The following is a 21,000-nucleotide window of genomic DNA, read 5'->3' as shown; positions in this document are numbered from 1 at the left end:
TTCAAATGCAAAAGAATGCCAAAAGAAGACATTCCTCGAGGAGTGATTGTCCACGTTCATGACAAGGGTTGGATGGATCAGAATGGGATGAAGATCTGGTTTGAGAAAGTTTGGAGCAGGAGACCAGGTGGGCTCTTACGCAAACCTGCCCTATTGGTGCTTGATCAGTTCAGGGCACACGTAACAAAAAACACAAAGATTGCTGCAGAGCAAAAAACAAAACTTGCCGTCATACTTGGAGGCTTGACATCCCAGTTCCAACCACTTGATGTCAGCATTAACAAACCCTTCAAAGCTGCCATGAGAGACGAATGGAACCAGTGGATGAAGTCTTCTGGGGACAATTTGACACCAGCAGGAAGAGTGAAGAAATCAACTATAGGAGAAGTTTGTACCTGGGTGAAAAGATCCTGGGATAATATCAAGATTGAGATCGTTGTCAAATCAAGAAGTGTGGAATTTCAAATGCCATAGATGGAACTGAGGACGAGGCAATATATGAGGACAGTGATTCGTCTTCAGACAAAAATGAGGACAAGCTAATGGATGGGAGTTTTGACAGTGATGAGGAGTTATATGAATTTTATGATGAATAAAACTCAAGTTCAATAACTTTATGTAATACAATTTTTTTCAAATTTCGGGCCCTAAAATTAAGGTACGTCTTATACATGGGGAAATACAGTATTTAAGATAAGAGCTACTTAGGGCTGATAAGTTTAGAGTTATCTTAACTGCAGACTTCTTACCAAATTGAAAAATTGAGGTGGAGGGACCATTAAATAGCACCAGCTTGAAGGAAATTAAAATACAAATGACAGAACAAATGTAGCTTTCCAAAAATGTTGTGGGGATATTTTTTTTTTTTTTTTTTTTTTTTTGGTAGTTGTTGGCGCATCGGCTTCTGTGGCCATAATGCACCTCCCAAGGTTTTTACAGTACTTTGATCCAAGCCCGAGGCGGGATTCAAACCCGCGACCTTTGGGTTGCCAGGCAGGCACTTTACCCACCCGGCTAGCCCGGTCGGCTGTGGGGATATGAAATAAACCGTGAAACTCTGATAGTATCTGAAGAACTAACTGGAAAATTAGAGTGGGGAGAGGGGGACAGTGAAGAAAAATTGGAATCTGGATGTTTCAGCAAAATACCAGTGTAATGAATTTCTGGGGGGGGGGCACTTTTATTATATTAAATTGAGGTTTTTGCTGTCCATCCTTTATAAAACTTGCCGTATATAATTATGGTAAAATAATTGCTTAACATGAGTAGTTGTGCTTCTAAAAATCCTCCATCAACATTATAGTGGTTTTGTCACTTGCTTGGAGAGGTCTGGGTTTGATTCCTGTCTCAAAAAAGGAATTTATAAAGTCCTCTTCAATCAAGGCTGCAGTTAGCTAATCTCAAGCAGAGGAGGTATAATTCCCTCCCTCCTCTCCATGAGTTATTCCTGTCTTTCAGCCAGTACAGCATGCAAATACCTGTGAAACAACTTCTATAGTTATAATACACAATAGTACAAGATGAACCAACGCTTTAGTTCGTTCTCGTAAAGGTTTTTTTTAATCTGTGCCTCCATGTCCATTCTGAACACAGAAAAGTCTTTCAAATTATAAAATAGCTACTGCTATTTTGGCCTTTTCAAAATGATAAAAACTAGGACTTTCTTGTTCTCTTGTGCCCAACAGGATTTAACTTGCTTAGTTAATACAATGGCCTTAAGTTCACAGCAGAACACTTTGGCTTAAACAAGAGTTTGCACCACTTTCAAATAAATAACATTGCCAAAATTTATTTAAAGATGTGAAACTGCTATGATAGCAGTAGCATCTCGACTTTTAAATAAATGACAAATCAATCTTTTGGCAATGTCGTTTGACAAAGTTCATTCTGTTGTGTAGGCATTAAGATTACTGTATTAACTAAGCTCTCTCTTTTTTTTTTTTTTTTTTTTAAATACTACAAAGTTGCAAAGTGATTAGAGAAATTTTATAACTTCATTGTAACTGTTTTTGGCAGTCAATGTAATAGCATCATAGTAAGGGAAGAAACTACTGTTTTTATGACTAATATTTTGGGTTGTCTGTGGGACCATACAGACTCAATCCCTGAATGTGCATATTTGTGTCTGTATACATTACAACATCCTACCTAAAATCCTAGTCATAAAAACAATACAATTTCTTACTTGCCATAATCAATGAGGGATTAAAAAAAAAAAAACTAGTGGTAAAAACTTACCGTTATGCACAAAGCACCACCACCTCAATAGAAAATCAAAGCAACTGCTGAAGATTGTGTTTGTACACAATCAGTGATTATTGTAATCAATTTTATAATCAATAATCAGTGATTATTGTTTCAGCTATAGTCACACAACTGAGGTACAAATTGTGAAAAGTCAATTTTTTACAATAAATGCAGGTTATTTATTAAATCCAGATTGGTTGTTGGCTGTTTGGATTTTTTTTGTCACAAAAGCGACTTTGGCCATAATGAACTAAATACAGGATTCCATTGTAATATCATTAAAGAAGGGTAATGTAAGATTGTTCATTATGAAAATAGTGAGGAAAATACAAACTGAGTCCTGTGAAGTACTTCTATCAACCACGTCCAATTTCTATCAACATTAATTATCCAACATAAAACTGCATTTAAAGTGGCAACTGGTTTCTTCTTTAGACAACAAGGAGGAAAGCAGGGAATATATATATCAAAACAAAATAGTAGTTAACATCTATATGAGCTTTACATATTTCTTAGTAAGATACATTACCGAACAACTGAGAAAAGAAAAAGCCGGGTGACAATTACAAATAAATGAAATTTAGCAATATAAGATTAGGCTACACAGGGGCGTTCCTAGGGTATGTGGCACCCGAGTGGCAATTGAAATGTGGCACCCCCCCCTTTAAAATTTTCTTCATATATATATATGTAAGTTTCGGGCGCCCCTTGAACATAGATGCCCGGGTGCAGTGCACCCTGGGATGGACCACCCCCTGAGGTTACATTAGAAAATAGTTTAAAAATTAGCAGCAAGGAAGTGAAAATGAAAAATTTGTTAAAATAAATTTGAGCATACCTTGAAAAATTAGTTAGCAATATGAAATTAAACATCAGAGTAATATATTAATTAATTAATCCTAAACTGTGCACACATGGTCTTTGCAACCCTTGCACAAAATTAGTGATTTCGTGCTCTCACCTACAGCTGAAACCCCAATATCGCCCTAAAAAAAAGTGTTTTCTTTAATTTCTCTGTTGAAAATTCCAGAAATATCTATTAATTATTGTTCAAATAGGAAAAATGCAGTATTAGAAAAATGCAGTATTAAAATGGTCTTGGGCAGGACACATAGCTCGAAGACATGATGACAGATGGACTAAGAAAATAACAGAATGGTACCCAAGAGGAGCTAGAAGAAAACCTGGAAGACAACAGCGGAGATGGATAGATGAAAAATTCATAAGTTTGTGGGTAGTAAATGGATGGCTATTGCACAAAACAGAAGGAACTGGAAAGTTGCTGGAGAGGCCTTCATCCTGCAATGGATTGAAAATGGATGATGATGATTGGTCCAAGAACAAGGTGTCCCAAAATTTTGAGACAAAACAATAATTAATCAAATATGGGAATACTAATATAAAAACACCAAAGTTTGGTAATACTTTGGTGTAAAAACACCAAAGTATTACCAAAAGCAAAAACACCAAATACACCAAAGCATTTAGCAAAAACACCAAATACTTTGGTGTTTTTGCAATCAAGCATCTACAGTATTACAATAACTGAAGAAGTGGAGTGGATTGGATTGGGCTAGATTTAGACTATTAGTAATAAATAGATTCTAAACTCTACACAGGCGAAGTGGCTTTTATTTCAAGTGATTTATAGAACTATTAGTCACAGAGGAATGCAGTTTTTACAATAATAATCTACAGAATTTTTTTATGGAATCAAAACTTTATTCATTTCTTAATATCACTGGAAGGGAAGTGCAGGGGGTGATTGTACAGATAACTTTAAAAAGCATGCTGGGCATTCATTTTCTATTAATCATATTATTTTTGCCCAAGGAAGCCTGCTAATTAAGATGCACTATAAGAACTCAAGTATATTGTGACAGTTGCTTTACAGAAGTTTTGTTGAGAAAGGGATTCAAGTGAAGAGGATGCTGATAGCTCCTGCATGAAGTAGAAGACCATCAACTTCCACTGCAGTTGTGCTTGTTATTGAAGAGCACATTGATGAATTGGCTACTTCATTGATATATGGAAAAGGCTAGTAGTCATGTGTTCAGGCATGAGCACTAAGGAATATATTACACTGGTATTATTATAAAATCCAGTATGGCAATTGTTACTAAAAGATTTACTGACTCAAGACACATGATGGTCTTTTGTGAACACAGAGAAAGACAAGAACTTGTTATTCAAATGGAGAAGCCATTTAACAAAAAATGCCTTTCCCAGCTTCCATATATTTGGGAGATAACTTTTGTGTGTTATGGAGGTTTAATGGTGCACAAGCTTCTGGGGCTATAGTGCACCTGAGATAACTTTTGTGCCCACATCCAGGATCAACCAACTCTAGGATATTTGATGAAACTAATATCATAACTGCAAGTAAAGGAATAATACTGTTATTATATGAGGGGCCTTGATTAATGTAGGGGCCACAAGGGCCCCATCCTTGATACATTAGTTTTTTCCATGCTAATTTGATAAAAAAATAAATAAAATAAAAGAATATTAGCATCCAAAGCTTTTAATCTGAATGGCCAGTTGAATTTAGTTTTCCTTGAACTCGCAATCAGCATTTCACTTTGTTAATCTCTATATGCTTTGCTCTCTATTACTCTTTCTTCAGTATTAAAGAATACTGTATATATTACTTTTTTTTGGCTGATGCCATATAATCATGCTTTCTTGTATCATATGCCCTACTAATGCTAATTTTATTGTCCTCTCTTTTTAATTGCATGCTGGTTCTTGTGGTAATCAGATTCTAACTAGAACTGTTTCTACAGGGATTCCTCAGAGAGGTATTCTCTTTGCTCTTCTTATCATTGATTTGTCCTCTATTGGCATTTGAGGTCCCTCTGATTTCTTGCACTGATGAGTGAAAAATCTGGTACATTTCTCAGAACCTGAGTGGTATTGTGGTGAAAAATACTGAGTTTTTCTCTTTCTAAAACTAAAGAATATTTCTCAAGGTTTGCTCAATATTAATACTGATAAACCTGCTCATATGTCTACAACAACAAAAAAAAAGTTCTTTCACAGTTCTATCATTTCTAAAATGCCCATCCCATCCCTACTGTGGGTGCTTGTGCTTGCAAAGATCTTGAGTTAATAATTGATCATAAATAGTACAGCTTGGGCCTCGCCTACAAAAGTTCAGAACTTCCTCACTAAGAAATATGTTACTTATTAAACAAAACTTGGTCCATTATAAAAAAAAATATATAACTTTGTCATTCTATTGAAACTTATATGCTTCTGAGGTGTAGCCCACATCTGCTAACTCAAATGTTAAGCTGATACAATTTACTAATATCAAATGTTCATACAGGAAAATTTAAAACTCAGGATTTAGTTACATCATATCAAAGAACCAAATGAAATCAAATCTTAAATATCCTTCCTTTCCAGAATTATTACAGTAAAATAAATAATATCCTTCCCCAAACTGCACCTTTAGCAATCTTCGTATTCTTTTCTCATGTCAGTAATGGCTAAGTATATCCCTCCAAAAAACACAAGGAAAAACCTTAAATTAGTTTTATTAAAGAATAATATTAAGTTTATGGATAAAATGTTGTTTTCTAAATACTCTTTTTGACATTTATAAAGAAGTATACAGTTGATATGTCTATTATATGTTACCTACAGAAAGGAAGTTATTAATTCAATTTTGTATGCTTCATAACTGTTAAGCTGTTTTATCAGTATACTGTTTTTGTGGTTAACTGCCCTTCATTTGTATATGTTCTGTAATTTTGTAGCAGTCTTTTCTTGTTGTGTAAGATTAAATGCTGTTATTAAGTTACATTGTAATGTAGCCTTCCTTAACTGTCTAATCAAATGTATGTGTGATCCATGTTTACATATATAGTATCTTTCTATATATACAGGAAAAATAAAGTATCTTTCATATACATATATAGAGTGTTTCAAAAATGATGGTCAATAATTTAAAGGTGAACTGTACAGACTACAATATGCAAAAAAAGCATAGTAAACATGGGTCCTTAAGTGAATCTTTTTCGAGATATTGCACATTTCTAGTTGGGATCCACCACTGACAAGGTGAACTGTACAGAGTTAGGATCCACCACTGACTTGTTTGTTTAGGATAGGTTATGCTCATTCTCAATGCTCTGAGACATAGCAGGCATACTTGTCAAAAGACGGTCAACATGGAAAGAGGTTACAGCAACAAAGAGTATGTGGACATGCACTTCATGTATGGTAAAGCCAATGGCAGTGCACTCGAGGCTGCACGTTTGTACAAGCATTTCCCCGCCGAAGGCAGCCCAACAGGTGCACATTCATCAGGGTACATCAATGACTTAGAGAACATAGGCACTTCACACATGGAGTACAAGCAGGTAGGCCCAGAAACATAACACCTGATGTTGAGGAAAGGGTGTTAGATAGAACATCCTGTAACATCTGTAAAATCCTTGAAACCAAAAATTAAAAATGCATTATCTTATGTTTAATAAAACCACCCTTAGCAAAGGATTCACAGCTTTTTGCTAAACTAGTGCTCCCATAGTCAGTGGCAGATTTTAACAGAAAATGTGCATTATTTCGAAAACGGTTCATTTGTGGCCTGATGTTCACTGGGACTTTTTTGCTTATTTTAGTTTGTACACTTTTCACCTTTAAATTATTGACCATCATTTTTGAAACACCATTTATATATATTTTTTATTTATTTATTTTTTTTCTGTATATCATTTTATTTTGGGTTCCAGTTAACTTTTCTTTCAGACTGTCTGTTTTGTATTATAACTTCTATTATTTCAGGTGCAAAATGATACTCAAGGTGGCATGCAAGTTTTCCTCCTATTTATTTCGAAATAAATATTTAGAGATGTGAAAATCTTTGAAATGCAAGTCACGGCGTAAAAAATATGCTTCTTTTTTTAAGTATCTTACACTTGTCGGCAAGCTAATATTTACATAATGACCACTGAGGTGGTATAACATCCTCCACCACATAATGTGATAAACCCACCTTACTGGAACCCCCTAGATACAATTGAATAGATTTGAACTTCAGTTATAAGTTAACATCTTCATAACCTTTTTCACAGAATGGAGTAGTATATTTCAAAATAATTACTTATTTTCTGGTATCTTTCCTAATTCACTCCAGCTGTATATCCACCGATTAATACTTCAGTGCCCATTCCTCGTGCAGAAACGTTTTCAGAACAATTTATTTTTCCCTTTTTAAAAATTAACTTCTTAATTTTAAATTCCACATTAAATTTAAAAATATTAAGTGTGCAGAAAAACCACAGTAACTTTGCTACTACTACACTGATGGAAGCATAATAATTATTTTCACTCCTATATCGAGTGAAGGTATCACCAACATACCACTCCAGTTACCAAGCCGCCGCTGTATTGTAACATACACTCTGCGGTTTTTATATGACGCATTATTACTGTACATTAGCAAAAAATAAAAATAAATAAATAATAATAATAATTCTCATTTTGCCTATCCATTCGCTCCAAAAGTGTCCAGTGCCTCCTCGAATTGATTTAAGCTATCAACTTCCACAACAACAGATGGAAGTTTGTTCTTGAAATCCCTGGCTAAAGGCAAATTTTCGTACAACTATTCTGCAACTCTCTCCCCTCAATTTGAATTTATGCCCCCTCAAGTGCGTAATCTGAGCAACAGGAAGAAATCCTCTTGAGCTTACTTAAACCATTCAAACAGGGCGGACTTTGGCCTAGGCAGACTAGGCAACTGGCTAGGGCCCGTAATATTTTGGAGCCCATAAAACAGTTTTATTATATGTTTTTTCATTATTTTATTTTAAATAAATTTATAACGTTTCACGCCGATCAATCAAAGCATCTTTGCATGCCGCGCTAACTGGTGAATCATTGTGTATACCACAACTAGTGCAGTATACACGATGATTCACCAAATAGCACTAGTCGCACATTGATTAGGTAGATTTAGTTACTTAATTAGTCAATGCCTCTGTTGTACGTTGGTATAAACTATTTGATTTCAGTTGGCAACTTCAATAATAGAGTTTAAATGTATTTTTATATTTAGTAATAGAAGACCTTTTTTAACCCATTCAACTGTGTCCTCCATTACAATTTCTGAAAGGTGGCAACCCTAGGTGGGGTCCTGAAATGAGAATCTTGCCTAAGGCCCGAGATTTTAACTTAGACCACTGCATTCAAAGCCTTATGCACTTTGATCAGATCACCTAACAGGTGCCTAGTCTCCAGAGCAGTGGTGTATTCGGGCCAGAACACACCGGAACAACGTTCCGGTACTTTTTTCTAAATGTTATAATAGAAAATCATTAAATTTATACACCTAATATTATGAAACAATGGCATAATCAAAGGGGAGGGAGAAGTATTTATTTTACCCACTGCTACTAAAAATATACAGGATGATTCAGAACTATGTTTCAGAAAAATATGATTCTTGCTTATATCGTGTTCCTGGAGGTCAGGAACACGATAACAAGCAAGAATCATGTAGGAACATGTCGCATGTGCAACCCAGACGCGCTATATGCCCACAAAGAGACAGGAAGACACAAGACAGGTGACACATAATGATAATTTATTAGACAAAGAGGAGTTTACACAACATGATTCTTTTAAAAGAAACTTTTAAAGCAGGTGTTCGAAGTTGCGGCCTGCAGATGTAATACACGAATGTTCGCAAGAATGCGTGGTGTATTGGCAACAAAACCACTTGCAGCAACGATCCATGCCACCAGGTCCATGTCCGATTCCACAGGGGTTTCATACAGAGTACAGAGTATTTTTGGGTTTAACAGCACCAGGGATTTACCCCATCTCTGCGTATGTTCTTTGTATCGAGGACAGTACGCTGTCAAGGCCAGAGGTTTAAAAGTGTGGGTCATGTGTTGTGTAATATGTTGTGCCCCTTGTTCCTCTGGCTTGTCAGCCGCCAGCCCCCAGATGGTACCTGTCATTTACGTACTCAGCCAGCCTTGATGGGACCTGTCATTTATGTACTCCGCCACGTGGAGTACATAAACGACAGGTGTTCTCTTAAAGTTTGCTCTGGCAGGTCCTACCATCTATTTTCCTGAGATTTCAGTGGCTAGGACCTAAAAATAAAAAATAAATAAAAAAATAAAACAAAAAATAATAATGAAAAAATAAATAAATAATAAATAATTAAAATAAAAATTCTTCTTTTCTTTTGAGCACAGATGGTACATTATACACTGCTTGGAGGGCTATAAGGGATAAGTGCTGGAGGTGATAAGATTTCCTAATAGGTCGGGCATGAATTTTTGCGTTTTAAATTTGTATGTGTGAGGCAGGCACTGTTGTAAGGGGAAAGAGATGGGAGGGGAGATGGAAGACTGGGAGGTTGGAAATTGGAAGTAAGGGGTCTATAGGGAAGATGACCCCTGTTGAAATAGTGGGGCATGCCCATGCCCCACCAGAGGAGAAAGAGGGGTGGCAGGAGGGGGAGGAGACAGCAGGCCATGCCCTCCCCTCCCCCTGCTAGGAAAAGGAGTAAAAAGCAGGCTAGAGAGAGCTGGGGCGCTGTATGGCCTCATAAGATGCAATCTTCGAGGTCCGAGTCCAAGTTGCAATCTTCATCTTTGCATTAGTCTGGTGGAGGTCCAAGTCCAGAAGTCAGGTCCAGTTCGTTACGTTCATGTGTTGTATCTACTTCAGAGTTTCGTAATCATCTCAGGTAGTCAAGTCTGTTGTGTTTTCATAGGTTAGTGATGATGTGGCAGGGATCTTTGTCTTTCAAAGAGTTCGCGGGCAAAGATGGTGAAAGCCCGGTAATTACCTTCTTCTTGTAATATTATTTCTTCTCGGTTTCTTAGCAAGGAGTTGATGCATGTATATAGCTGACATCTGAGGTCCTCGTAGTTGTCAGTCATAGATAAGATGTTCCCAGGTTTCCTCCTGACTGCAGTTACAGCTCGGGTTGTCGGAGATTCCCAGCTCGTGGATTTCCCTCTGAAGGAGCCGTGTCCTGTAAGAAGGAAGGTGGTGTGCAAGCAAGGGAAAAATCAGGACGGGGAGATAGGATATACCCTACTGACATCGGGTATAAATTTTTTGGTGACTTGCCCTTTTGTAGTAAGATTCTATCTATTTTGCCAGATAAATTGCTGATGTTCCGTTAACCTCTTATTTTCTGAGGATTTGCTTTTCTGTGGATCTGTTGTGTAGTCTAGATAAGTTGTGGTTCTTTCTTTCGAATGTTCGTGTAGCAGCCCACAGTGCACGATCTCCAGGTCCAGGGGAAGGAAGCCCGCCAGGACCTGGAGCACATGGGTGCTCACTGTGCAGCAGGCTCTAGTTGTTGTCAATAGTATGGATCAGTATATCGACTCCAGCTTTTTCTTGTTGACTGCTGTGTTTGCTTTCTGATACCAGGCACCTGCACCATGGGCAAGGATAGGGATAAAGAGAGCTTTGTATAAAAGGGAGAGGGCCCTCTTCTTTAGTCCTCAGTCCCTCCTGGTGATTTTGGTTATCAGGGCTGAGAGCCTCCTTGTTTTCGTTCTCAGATAACAGAGATGAGATGTGAAGTTCAAGTTTGGGTCTAGTATTATTCCTAAGTATTTTAGTTCCTGTTTGAGTTTGATGGTCGCTCCATTTATTTTGATTAGTGGAGGTCTACCAGGGTCAAGAGCACCCCCGAGGAGTATTGAGTTTGTTTTATCGGTTGAGATCGTTAGAAGATTCCTCTTGGCCCAATCCTGTAGCATGTGTGTGGCACGATTGTCTATGGCCTCCAGTTGAGTCCTGCTGTCTGCTTGAAGCATCATAATCAGATCATCAGGGTATGCCTGTGTAATGACATTTGGAATATCCAGATTTAAAAACTCATCAAGCACCAGGTTCCACAGGAGTGGCCCCAGGACGGATCCCTGGGGGCAGCCTCTGTAAACCGGTCTGGATACAGAGGTAAAGGGAGTGCTGACAGTGATTCTTAAGTTTTCCAGGTAAGATTTCATGCAGCGAAATAGATTCATACACTAGGCTTTTCATGTAGCCCCACAGAAAATAATAATTTGGGGACAGGTCTGGTGATCGGGGGGCCATGGAATGGGTCCAGCACGGCCAATCCATTGCCCCGGAAATGTTGCACCCAGATGCTGGCGGACAAATGTAGGAGAAATGCACTGGAGCTCCGTCATGTTGAAACCACATGCGCTGCTGCACATGGAGGGGCACATTGTTCAGCAATTCCGGCAGGACCTGTGCCAGTAAGGTGCGATAAGTCTCTCCATTTAGTCTCGATGGAAGGATGTGGGGGCCGATCACACTGTCACTAACCAAACCTGCCCAGACGATGCTGCAGCGACGTTGAGCAGCATGGGGCCGTGTGGCTGTTGGATTTTGATGTGCCCACACAAGCACATTGTGCACATTGAAGATGCCTTCCAGTGTAAACATCGCTTCGTCAGTGAAGAGGAAGTCTGCTGCAAAGTTCGGGTCCACTGCAGTCTGCTATAAAAACCAATGTGCGATGTCCATACGCTGCTCGTAATCACCGGCGGACAGAGCTTGCACGCATTGTACATGGTACAGATACAACTCATCCTCATGTAAGATGTGCCACATACTGGATTGAGACACACCTAAACGTGCGCCAATAGCTTGAGTACTGGTCCCTTGATCGTTTTTGACTTCTGCCAGCACGGCTTCTTCCAGGACAAGTGACCGCGTTGTTCTCTCAGTATCGTTCATTCGTCCTTCGAAACGTGCCATTTCACGCAATTGACTATGCAGACGTCCGAACATGGTATGACAAGGGATGCGTCTGTTGGGAAACCAGTAATGATACACTTCCCTAGCGGCTGCTGCACTGCAATTAGCTGCCCCGTAAACGAGGTGAATATCTGCCATTTCGCTGTTCATGTAGCGATTCATCCTTCCACACGCTCGTACATACAAATGACACTTCCTGTCGCTTCATCCTGGCCACCTTTCCTCCAGACATGCAGTGCCCTCTTGCACATCTGGGTTGCACATGCGACCATACATTCCTATATGATTCTTGTTTGTTATCGTGTTCCTGACCTCCATGCACATTTCTGAAACATAGTTCTGAATCACCCTGTATATTAATAGTAATGTTTAAAATTAATAAACATTTAAGATTTCTTTAAAAATTTATTTCAAAACAAAAATATGAATTTCGCAATGAAACTTGAAAGTTTTTTTACTAAAGTACAATGTATTAGATAAAGAGATCCAAAGAATGATATACAGTAATACCCCGACTTACGCTACCCCGACTTACGCGAACTCGGAGTTACGCGGTTCTTGATTTTTTTCGTTTGGCAACGCTGCCGCCCACTATCTTCAAGGTCGTTTTTCATATGTTATCGATATACGGTGCGACGGCGGGGAATGAGAGCGAAAGATGAACAAAATTCAACTTTGTTGCTTTTATGTTTTTTTATATCAGTGAAGGGGAAACACATTTCACCATAATAACGTAAAAACCAACACAATTCCAGCTATCGGTATAATCGCAAATGCAATTAGATCGAGTTTACTACCAGTTTATAACAGATTTCACTAGCAGAAACGCAACTGGATTTTTATTGTTTTATGGTAGTAACCCCTAGAAATGTGAGGTGTTAATAGTGTATCTCTGCCTTTATGGTGTTGTTTATTCAGTTGCTACATGCGCGCAGCTTTGTTTATGCGTATCAAGCGTGCCTCCTCGTTTTGTAATTGTGCTTTATTCCCTAAAAATGAGTAAAATACTTAATTAAAAGGTGTGAAAAGGAAGCGTCCTGGTGAAGACACTGCAGATTCAGAGAGAAAAAGAAAAGCAATTATCGATAAACAGAGGCGGACTGGGTCAAAAATTCTTACCCGGGAAAATTTATAGTGGCCTCATACTATGGTTTATGGCCAAAATCACACTGGCCCACCGGGGTTTCCCCGGTAAGGCTTATGGCCAGTCCACCTCTGTCGATAGAGAAAAAATATGAAATTGTGAAACGCTTTGAGCGAAATGAAAGACCATGTGATATTGCACGTGCTACAGGCCTAAATGAAGCAACGGCGAAAAGCACATGACAATTGCAAACTTGACAGGTTGAAAATTGAAAAGGGCTCAATTGTAAAGGGCTTAAAAATTTTAGAAAACATAGACTCCAACGAAGAACGCGTTATAGCTACAAAGCAAGGAATAAAAAAAATTATTAGCTTGCTACGAAGAAATTCTGCGTGAAAAAAAGAGCGCGCTGTGTCGTCAGACGAATTTGTTAGATTTTATGAAGCCATCGACATCGAAATAACTTTTTTACGTAAGTCATTTGTTTTTTTTAATACATATTTTGTATTAATATGTATAAAGAACTGCAATTTTATTAATATTTTTCTTCTAAACTAGTGTTTTTGTTAGTCCTTGGTCCCAATTAAGCAAAATTTATATGTATTTATATGCAAAGTTGTACCCCGACTTACGCGAATTCGACTTACGCGATTTTCGTCGGACCCACCTATCGCGTAACTTCGGGGTATTACTGTATACTGTGATGCTGTTTTTTTTTTTTTTTTGTTAGTTGTTGGCGCATCGGTTTCTGTGGGCTTATTGCACCTCCCAAGGTTTTTGCATTTTCTATTCTGATCCAAGCCCGAGGCGGGATTCGAACCTGTGACCTTTGGATTTCCAGACAGGCACTTTACCCACCCGGCTACTGTGATGCGTGCAAACGCTGTATTTTGATTCCCCATGAGCTGAATGCTAGAACTGGTTGTTCTATCAATCGTGAGTCTGAAGTCTGATTCAGTTACTCTACAATCGATGTGGCATTATTATATAGTCTTCTGGAAAATGAGCGTTCCGGTATTATTTTTTTTAGCAATACACCTCTGCTCCAGAGGCTGCAATTTGGAGAATTTAAGCCTTTCTTGGTAAGAGCACCTCTTTGTTCCCCTCACCAATCTCATTAGGCGCCTCCGTAGCCAGGTGGGCAGGAGTGGCAGTGCGTAGCACACGCTTCTTGATTAGACCAGGGTTCGAGTCCGTGACCACCAAATACGGAGGATGAGGAAAAGTCAGGGAATGACCACCGCATATCCCTGGGGCAATATGGCCTTAGTTGGTAATGCTCCTAAAAAAAAAAAACCAAAACCAAACCAATCTCGTTGCTCTTCTCTGTACTCGTTCCAGCAGCTCTACATCCTTCCTAAAATGAAGCCACCAGACTTGTATGCAGTACTGCAGATGTGGGCTGGCCATTGCCTTATACAATAGGATAATCACCTCCTTGTCCCTGCTACTAAAATTCCTGTATATCTTTGACAAAACTCCTGGCAGACTCTTTGCACTGCTCACAGAACTTCACATCGGACTACACAATTACTACCAGATCCTTTTCATTTTCCACTATCCTGAGTGTAGTTCCACACAGCCGATACGTTATTCTGGGATTATTACTACCCATATACAGTACCTTGCATTTATTATTATTGGCCATATGGTGTAAGGAAGTCTGAGGCTTATGCTACACCAGCCAAAAAAAAATTTCTGAATTATCCTGAGAGAGAGGGGAGGGGGAAATCACCAAAAAAAAAAAGGAATGATGATATCCAGCTCAGGACCTTGGGTGTGCCAAGCCCATACTCACCAGATGTGAACCCCTGGGGTTGGCATTTCTCAACCCATCTGCCTAATTTTTCTAGATCATATTGTAGCAGTATACCTTCATTACTGTCGTTAACGATGAGAGCCCTGTCAATCAATTCGGCCCTGGAAAGATTGTGCAGGGCTCAAGGGGTAGAATTTTTTTCAGCCTGGTCTGTACTTGTTAACAGGAGAGACTGCTTCTACAGGGATGGGATACACTTAAATAGAAAGGGTGCAAGAATGTTTGCTGATGCTATCGAGGCAATGTTAGGTGGGTCGGAAAACTGCTAGATTGGGGGGATACAAGGACTAATAGATTAACAGTAGCCACTGGCAGAGGTGAAAGTGATTCTTGCACTGCTTCTATTGGAATGAGCCGCAGCCTGGAAAATAAGATGCAGGATATTTCAGAGACTGCTGGGAATCATTGGGGTACAAGTAAACACATGGGTTGTGTTAGGGTAGCTAAGAAAAAGAACAGGTGCATGTATACTTGTGTGTACACCAATGCTAGAAGTTTAGTAAATAAATTTGATGAATTTGAGGTATTGCTCAAAACATCAAAGGCAGATATTGTGGGGATTTCAGAGACGTGGTGTCACACAGATATAAGAAATGCAGAACTGGAATTTGGGGAGTACAATGTCTACAGAAAGGATAGACAGGATAGGAAGGGAGGAGGGGTTATGCTATTAGTTAAAAAACACATAAAATCCAAGGAAATGAAGCCAGTCGACATCGCTGGACAGTGCAGTGTTGAGTCAGTTTGGTGTGACATAAGCATTGGGAGATCAAAATTGAGAGTAGGAGTGTGCTATAGGCCTAATGACTCTGATGAGTATAATAAGAAACTGTTCGGAGAAATAGAGTGGGCCAGTAAATCAGAGAGTCTTATAATGGGGGATTTTAATTTCCCAGATATTGACTGGAATTTGGGGGCTGGTCACTCACACAGTAGCAAGGCTTTTGTGGATTTATTGGATGATTGTTTTCTACATCAGCATGTTCGGGAGGCAACTAGAGGGAGTAATACTCTTGATTTGATTATCAGTAGTGATTCTTCATGCATTAAGAATCTGCAGATAAATGAACCACTTGGTGGCAGTGATCACAGTGTGCTGAAGTGGGAGTTACTCAAAGAGGTAACTACCATTAGGGGTAAAGGGAAGGGGTATTGCTTTCGTAAAGGCGACTACAATGGACTGAGACAGTATTTAAATTCTATACAGTGGGATCAACTGATGATATTGCCAACAGCAAATTCAAAATGGGAAGCATTCAAAGAACTTATCGTGGAAGCTACTAGGCTTTACATACCAACTAAGAAATATTGTTCAAGGTTTAGGCCTAAATGGTTGTCAGATGAACTAATGAGGCATATGGCAGAGAAGAAAAATGCATGGGATACATACAAATTAACACGTGACACGGACGCCTATGATAGATACAAGTTGATCTGTAACCAAGTTACAAAGGAGGTTAGGCAGGCGAAGGCAGATTACGAGAGATCCTTGGCAAGGGATGCGAAGAAAAACAGCAAAGAGTTCTTTACTTATGTAAACTCTAGAAGGAAGGGGATGAATCAGATTGGTCCACTTGAGATCGATGGGTCAACTGTTGATGACCCTGCTCGGGTAGCTAACAAACTAAATGAATATTTTGCATCGACATTCACACATGAGGAGTTATTCAGCGAGGGGAATGCCAGAGGTGTATTCAACTCTAGCAGTAAGCTAGAGAATCTTGTAATAACTGAGAGCAAAGTGGAGGAGAAATTGTTGAAGATAAACACAAGAAAGGCACCTGGGGTGGATGGGATCTATCCAGTTATATTAAAGGAGGCAGCAAAGGAGGTAAGCAAACCCTTAGCCATAATTATGAGAGCTTCCTTGGACTCAGGGGAGGTACCCATTGACTGGAGATGTGCAAATGTGACCCCAATTCACAAAGGGGGATCAAAGGCTGACACAAGTAATTATAGACCTGTGAGTTTAACTTCTGTTCCCGGAAAATTAATGGAGGCACTGGTGAAAGAAGCACTGCAGGATCATCTAGACAAGACTTCAGTTATAGCTAGGACACAGCATGGTTTTGTTAAGGGGAAGTCTTGCCTGACCAATTTGATTGGATACTATGATGCAGTCACAAAAGAACTGGATGCAGGGAATAACTTTGATATTATATACTTGGATCTTAGAAAGGCTTTTGATACTGTTGCACATGGAAGACTGCTGCACAAATTGGAGCAGTGTGGCATTGGAGGCAAGTTGCTGCTATGGATAAAGGGGTGGTTGAGGGGGAGAAGACAGAGAGTGGTAATCAATGGACACTGCTCATCGTGGACTAATGTTATTAGTGGAGTCCCTCAGGGTTCAGTATTGGGGCCTTTATTGTTTTCTGTATTTATAAATGATATTGATGATGGTATATCAGGCTTAATGTCCAAGTTTGCAGACGATACGAAGGTTGGCAGGGTTGTCAAGGACACTACTGACACCATGCTGCTGCAACAGGATTTGGAAAGGTTGAGCAGATGGGCTTCGAGGTGGCAAATGAAGTTTAACATTGACAAATGTAAAGTACTACATATGGGAAACAGCAACCCCAGAGCAACGTATCAACTCTGTGGTACTACACTGACAGTGGTAGAGAATGAAAGGGACCTGGGGGTGGTGGTGCAGGCAGATATGAAGTTCTCTGAGCAGTGCAGACGAGCTGCAAGAGTAGCTCATGGTGTATTGTCAATGATATATAGGAATTTTTCTAGCAGGGATAAGGAGGTGATTATTCCCTTGTATAAGGCAATGGTCAGGCCACACCTAGAGTACTGTATACAGGCCTGGAGGCCTCATTTCAGGAAGGATGTAGAGCTGCTGGAACGAGTACAGAGAAGGGCAACTAGATTGGTGAATGGGACAAAGGGGTTCTCTTACGAAGAAAGGCTTAAGTTTTGCAAATTACAGTGTCTGGAAACTAGGCAACAGCGGGGTGATCTGATAGAGGTGTACAAAGCCTTGAATGGTTTGAGCATGCTCAGTGCTGATGGGATTCTTCCTCTAGCTCAGAAAAATCACCTGAGAGGGCATAAATTCAAATTGAGGAAAGACAGATGTAGGATAGATGTGCGGAAATTTGCCTTTAGCCAGCGGGTGGTTGGTGGGTGGAACAGACTTCCATCCCTTGTCGTGGAAGTTGATAGCCTAAATAAGTTTAAGGCTCAGCTGGACAGGTATTTCGAACGAACAGAGGGGTGAAGTGGAAGTGGTTATTTTTATTTATTATGTTACTTTTTTTTTTTTTTTTTTTTGGCTGATGCTGCATAAGCTTGCTTTCTTGCATCAAATGCCTCTACTAATGCTAATGCTAATGCTAACCCTGCCAACCTTTGTATTATCTGCAAACTTAGATTTTTAAGTCTCATCAATATCATTAATAAATTCAGAAAACAACAAAGTGCCCAGTATCGAACTCTGTAAGACTCCATTAACAATGTTAGTGTATAAAGAACAGTGTCCACTGATAACTACTCTCTGTCTTTGTTATTTGATTATTGGGTCAACTTCACTACACCAAACCCACAGTCGTATGTGAAAACTCCAGAAGGGTTGTTATTGTTGCAGGATTTTAGGCGCATCAGCGATTTAGACCATATTGCAACATAAACATTACATCTGTAAAGTAGTATGTTTTCTTTAGTCGATTTGCCTGTATGCTGGACGAAAAACTGGAGTTTCAAGGGAAAAAAACATTCAACCTCCGCCTGCAATCGGCTTCCTAAGCCAAGCTGCAAAAAAGCCCATAAAAATATCTCGCTCATTTACGGGAATCAAACCTTGGCTTTTTCCAGCCTGTGTGGGGAGAATGATGCTTATATGCCTATACTATGCGTGAGGAGAGAAGTGTTGTAATTTCCGAGATAAGAATCATGAAACTGGGGCGTTCGGTGCCAATTACAATGGCACATTCAAAGTCACTTGTCTTTCGACTTGCGCATTCAGTGTTCCTACCCATCTATTGCATGGTACGAACACATGATACTGTAACTGAAGAAGCACTCTGTTTCATGAGAAATACAATATACCTAATAAAGGGGCCACTCGGAGTAGAATGAGCTACCATAAATAGGATGATGATGATACATCATGCTGTCACTGAAGGAGCAGTCTGTTTCATGAAAAGTGCATATACCTAATAAAAGGGGCCACTCGGAGTTTAGTGTTCGTTCGTTCGTTCGTTCGTTATTTGGTTTTTAGGAGCATTAGCAACTAAGGCCATATTGCTCCGGGATATGCGGTGGTCATTCCTTGACCTTTCCGCATACTCCGTATTTGGTGGTGACGGGCTCGAACCCCGGTCTAATCAAGAAGCATGTGCTACGCACTGCTGCTCCTTCCCACCTGGCTACGGAGGCGCCCCGGAGTTTAGTGAGCTACCATTAATATGCATCACACTTGTTGCAGGCAACACGATACCCTTTACATTCATAAAAATTATTCTGGAAACTTCTTAAAATTAATGTTATTGATTTGTTTTATTGTGTTACATTTTGTTCTTGTGAATTTTCTTGAATTAGAATTAAAATTAAAATAGTTATATTGTAGTATACAGTGACCATACGTCCTTTATTTCAGGAAACTGTCCTTTAGATTTATTTATTTTTCAAAAACCCACTTTTGTCCTTTATTTTTGTTAGTCATTTAACTTTTATTGTACGAATGGAACCACACGATCTGAATGCACAAAATCCTTTTCTAATATTTATTTGCTTTTTGTTAACATCATGGCTCACTTAAAATGCATTAGTGTTTTTTAGTATTATACGAGTGTTTCGGGGAAAGCCCGATGTAGCGAGCATGCTTCGCATGGAAAAGGCTGATGATATTAAAGCTGTATTAGTGAATTTGTATTTGTATTAGTGGCTGATCTTTAGAATAGGGCCCCCCCCTCCAGAATGACTCGGTCTTAGGGTGTTTATGTCGCCCTCCCCTTCCCGCTGTTTTAAAATAGGAAAACGAGTTCACGATTTTATAACAGCTGAAAGGGGGGGGGGTGAACACTCTAACACTGACTATAGTGGGTTAGGCATGTCAATCACTGCCTTCCTACTTTTCTTCTCGCCACCATTTTGCAGTAAAACTATACGGTTGACTCATCTATCGGCTTTAGAAAGGATTTTGAAACTTTTAGGCTTCTAAAATTGTATTTTTTGGAACAAGAAAGATGTCCCACAGTGGAGATAGGGGAACCCATGGTGCCGTCAGACAACTAAAATACTTTACAGTTCTCAAAAATGTTTTTAACGATCCATTAGCTGAATCATTGTTATTTTTTGTTCACAGTCAAGCTTCAACTTTTCATAAACGTATTCCAAAAATTGAATCTGAAATATTTCTACGCATGAAACTTGTAAATTTAAATGAATTGAAATTAAAGGTGAGTGAACGAAAACATCAAGAATTTTTACCAATGAAAATCATTTCAGAATTAGAAGAAAAACAAAATGTTGATGTAAAATTATTTAAGGGATCAATCATTTTACCAAACCTGCGTTGACTATTTGAATCAATGGGACAGTGCCTGCCTAGAAATGAAGTATTTGAATGGATTGTTTTGTGAGAAATTTCATCTTGGACAAAGGTTGAGGTGAGTGTTTCTTTTATTCAAATAAAAGAAAACTGAATATTGACGATGGCGAGTTATTCGATGAAGTTTGCTGTGTTAAAAATTATGTTACTAAGGAAAAACTTGAAGAGCGGCAACAAAATGAGGAAATGGCCTGACTTCATAAATGGGTTGAAATATTTATCATCATCATTAGCCATATGGTACAAGGAAGCCTGAGGCTTTTGCGGCACCACAAAACGTTCCACATCAATGTTCATTTTTCCCATCCCCAAAAAAAAAAAAAAAAAAATTCTGAGTTACCCTGTGAGAGAGAGAGTCAGAAGTAAAAGGAAATCACAAAGGAAGAGAAGAATGATGATATCCAGCTCAGGACCCTGGGTGTGCCAAGCCCAGACTCACCAGATGTGAGCCCTTGGGGTTAATATTTTATTGATAAACAAATATCTTTTAAAAATCCTAGAATTTTGCCATGTCTCCCGGAATCAAATGCT

Source organism: Mastigoproctus giganteus, chromosome 6 (assembly GCF_048544385.1).
Source record: "Mastigoproctus giganteus isolate SK-2022 chromosome 6, ASM4854438v1, whole genome shotgun sequence".
Taxonomy (NCBI): domain Eukaryota; kingdom Metazoa; phylum Arthropoda; class Arachnida; order Uropygi; family Thelyphonidae; genus Mastigoproctus; species Mastigoproctus giganteus.
The sequence above is the reverse complement of the archived record's forward strand: the minus strand, read 5'-3'. Positions refer to the sequence as shown.